Raw genomic sequence first — 4826 nt, forward strand, 5'->3', positions numbered from 1 at the left:
TACTTTGAATTTTGTTGGTCTTGGTTCCTTTAGCTTGGTCGGTCGCGATGGTCATTGAGGTCCGCCGTCAGTGTTTCTGTGTTTCTCCTGGTTCAGAAGCTCTCGATTGAGATACCTCTCGGCTTGGATACTGCAGTTTGTGACTCCCTCCCAGTGTGGAATTGAAGCCTTGTAGTTACGCTAGTTGCAGGGCCTCCAAGTCTTCGCACCACTCTCCAGGCCCATTGAGGTTTTCTTCATGGGCTTGATGAGCTTAATTGGATTTCCGATGTTTAGACAAAGTGTTAATGGCTCTGACTGATATTGGATGCTGGTAATTGTAACAGTAACTCTCTCGGCTCCACACTGTCTGCATGAACGGGTGACTTCTATAAACTGTGTGGCTGAATGTGTAAAACCCGACTCCAGGTTGATTGTTACAGAGATAGTAGGAACTGCAGATGCTGGAGAATCTGAGATAACAAGATGTAGAGCTGGATGAACACAGCAGGCCAAGCAGCATCAGAGGAGCAGGAAGGCTGACGTTTCGGGTCTGGACCCTTCTTCAGAAATGGGGGAGGGTAAAGAGATTCTGAAATAAATAGGGAAAGAGGGGGAGGCGGATAGAAGATGGATAAAGGAGAAGATAGGTGGAGAGGAGACCGACAGGTCAAAGAGGCGGGATTGGAGCCAGGAAAGGTGAGTGTAGATGGAGAGTTCGGGAGGGGATAGGTCAGTCCAGGGAGGACGGACAGGTCAAGGAGGTGGGATGAGGCTGGTAGGTAGGAGATGGGGGTGGGGCTTGAGCTGGGAGGAATGGATAGGTGGGAGGAAGGACAGGTTAGGGAGGCAGGGACAAACTGAGCTGGTTTTGGGATGTGGTTGGGGGAAGGGAGATTTTGAAGCTTGGGAAGTCCACATTGATACCATTGGGCTGCAGGGTTCCCAAGCGAAATATGAGATGCTGTTCCTGCAACCTTCGGGTGCCATCATTGTGACACTGCAGGAGGCCCAGGATGGAGGGGGAGTTGAATTGATTCACGACTGAGAGGTGCAGACGTTTGTCGCGAACCAAGCGTAGGTGTTTGTCTCGGGTGCAAGGTGTAAATTTTAAATGCAAATTGTTGGATTAAGACAATGTTCCCTGCTGACAGTCATTCCTTTGTGATGGCCCCCAGGGCCCTTTCACAGGTCTGCTGATGGTTTGTTTACCCCTCTGCAGACCCGGTGCAGGGTCTTTTTTAAAAAGTTTTTGAAGTCCAGAACTCTGTGCAAATATTTCCAATACTGGGGACTTTTCCAAAATATTACAGAAATAGCTTGTATATCTTTCTGGCCTGTGTTATGGACCAGACAAAACCCATCAAAATATATCAGGGAGATAGCCTACACCTAACTTTTAACTTATTTAAAGGTAAATGTGTGGTGCTGTGTTCGATTGGTTACAGTACTCAGTTTTATTCTTTCTCTACAAAATACAAACAAAAAATAAGAATTGGTATAACTTTAACTCTGTTGGAAAACTGGACAGAATAATAGATTATTTAACAATAGGGTTCCCCATGTCTTTACCTACCATCCCACTAACATCCACTTCGAGAAGATCATTAGGCGCCATTTCTACCACCTCCAGCAAAATGCCACCACCAGACACATAGTCCCCTCGCCTTCCTTGTCCACCTTCCGCAACTGTTTCCATATAGTAACGTACCATAGACACATCCTTGGCAAATGTCAGTTCAGTAAAAAAGAATGCCTCACATGTGATGTTTCTCCAGTCCAGGAGTTTGGTTTCAAGGGATCAAAATGCTGCATTCAATTCTGGTCTCCCTGCTATAGGAACGATGTTTTAAACGTGAGATGGTGCAGAAAAGATGAACAAGGATGTTGCCAAGATTGAAGGGTTTGAGCTCTAGGGAATAGGCTGGGGCTTTTCCCTGGAGTATCGGAGGCTGAGGGGATGACCTTATAGAGGTTTATAAAATCATGAGGGGCATGGATAGGGTAAATAGACAAGGTCTTTTCCCCAAGGTAGGGGAGCCCAAAACTAGAGGGATAGATTTAAGATGAGAGGGGAAAGATTTAAAAAGGACCTGAGGAGCATCTTTATCATGAGCTGCTAGAGGTGGTGATGGAGACTGGTACAATTACAACATTTAAAAGGCATCTGGATGGGGACATGAATAGGAAGGGCTTAGAGGGATATGGGCCAAAGGCTGGCAAATGGGGCTAGATCAGTTTAGGATATCTGGTTGGCATGAACGAGTTGGACCGAAGGGTCTGTTTCCATGCTGTACACCTCTATGGTATCCATTCTCAATGTTGTCAACTTTGTGAAATAGTCAGACTTCACTGGTAGAGAACATTCTTGATTCTGAGTGACATAAACAGATTCTGTGGTTGCTGTTCTTTATCTCTGAGTTTACTGTGCATTAGCCTTTACTCAGGCCCTTGTCCTTCTGTAGTGAATGACTATGACTAATAATTCTTTGATAACACTTTAACATTCGCTTCAGTATCCAGTTTAAACTCCACCGGGTGTCTTTTCACACCCAGTTTAACACACCAGTATTCATTCTCAGAATCAATGAACTCTCTCAGAAGTTTTTTTGTTTTCTCTGTCATTTCATGGTGTTTCCATTTTTTGAATCTGTTTTGGTTACATGGACATTGACTGTTCAGTGTTTTGTATCAGAATTCTGCAAACTTCATTAAATCAACCCACTGTTACGTGGCTGTGACATTTTGCTCACCCTCCTGGGCAATGATTCCTCCCTACCTCTGTAGCATGTCCTGCCCCTTTCTCAGACATTTCAAGATGGTAGTTGTGTGTTTTTCTGGAATTTGTCGAGCCAAGTTTTACGTGTGCTTTCTTCCCGGTGGCCTTAAGTGCTGTCGCGCAATATCTTCCATGGCAGGCCACTTTCTTCTTGGTTGTGTGCGGACTCCAGAGCTTAGGGTTAGTCTGCTCCTGTCTGCTTTCTTTCTTTTAACTTCTACTCTTCTTCTTTTCTCTCACCTCGATTTTCCCCTCTTTGAATAGAATCCCTACAGTGTGGAAGCAGGCCATTCGGCCCATCAAGTCCACACAGACCATCCAAAGACCATCCCACCTGCTACCCTATAACCCTGCATTTCCCATGGCTAATCCACGATTGGTTGGAGTTGGTTCTGGGAAGTGCAAGTGAAGTGCTGCTTCACCTGGAAGATATGTTTGGGCCATTGGATACAGGAGAGGGAGGAGGTAAATGGGCAGGTGTTACACCTTCGCCATTTACAGGGGAAGGTGCCATGGGGTTGTGGGGGTTGTTCGGGGTGAAGGAAGTGTGGACCAGGATGTCTCAGTGGGAACAGTCCCTGCGGAAGGTGGACAAGGAAGGCGAGGGGAATATGTGTCTGGTGGTGGCATCTTGCTGGAGGTGGCAGAAATGGCACCTAATGATCTCCTCGATGTGGATGTTAGTGGGATGGTAGGTAAAGACATGGAGAACCCTATCGCTGTTACAGGAGGGAAGAGAGGGGTTGACAGCAGAAGCACAGTAGATAGGTCAGACCTGGTTAAGGGCCCTGTCAACACCGGAGCTGGGGAATCCTCGATTGAGGAAGAAGGTGGACATTTCAGAGGCTCCCTTGTCGAAGTTGGCCTCATTGGAACATACGCAATGAAGATGGAGGAACTGAGAGAATGGAGTGGAGTCTTTACAGGAAGCAGGGTGTGAGGATGTTGAGTCCAGAAAGCTGTGGAAACAGTTGTTGAAGAAGAGAAAGGAGGAGTCGGAGATAGACCAAGTGAAGATGAGAGTGGGATGGAAACTGATCACCCTCTGAAATGAAGGAATAGAGGAGTTAAAAGAGAAGTTGTTCAGGGTGAGGACGAGCTCGGCCAAGCGGAGATGGGTGGTGGTGGGTGGGGACAGTTCAAGCCTTTCTCCAGAAAGAAGCGGAGAGCCCGAAGACCATCCTGGTGGGAGGTGGATGTGTAAAGGGATTGCACTTCCATGGTAAAGAGGAGGCGGCTGGAGCCTGCAAATTGGATCTATAGCATTTGCAGTTCTTTTTTTTTAATTAAGTTAGATACAGAACTGGCTTAGTCATCTAAGACTGAGGAGGAGTGATGGAAGGATGTTTATCTGACTGGAGATCTGTGACCAGATTCATTTTCGGCTGGTTCTTAATTAGACCTGGTCTTTTAACAAGCTTGTTGAAAATAAGCCTGTCAAAGCTTGCATCTACAGAATTTTAAATTGCATGTTTTTCTTTAAAGCTAGCTACAAATTACAGTCAAAATTAAGTTTATACAAATTGAAGGTTTTGATTTCTTACCCAGCACAAGCATGCGCTCAGTCCAAGCATCCTCCATTTTGATTCCTTTAAGTGGGCGAATTATAACGAAAATCCGAGTTAACATTTCGGGTCTCATGACCCTACCTTAGAACAGTCACTGGACTCGAATCGTTACCTCTGCTTTCTCTCCACAGATGCTGCCAGACCTGCTGAGCTTTTACAGCAATTTTGGTTTTTGTTTTTGATTCACAGCATCTGCCATTCTTTTGGTTTTTATACGAATTATAATAGGAGCAGAATAAGTACTTAATGGAATTGAAAAACAATTTCACAGCAGCAAGCTGATAGTGTTATAGAACAACCAATAAATACAATTTAAAGCTTTTTTGGAAGAATTTGATACAGTGATACAGAATTAACAAAAATTGTAAATATATTAAAAGCTGCAAAGGGACTATTGAGATTTACAGCAACTTAAAATAGAACTGTATTCCTGAATACAGGAAGGCAAAGTCCATAAAACTCAGATTTAAACCAAAATTTAAAGTGTATGTATTAAAATC

This window comes from Rhincodon typus, chromosome 48, assembly GCF_021869965.1.
Source record: "Rhincodon typus isolate 14 chromosome 48, sRhiTyp1.1, whole genome shotgun sequence".
Lineage (NCBI taxonomy): Eukaryota > Metazoa > Chordata > Chondrichthyes > Orectolobiformes > Rhincodontidae > Rhincodon > Rhincodon typus.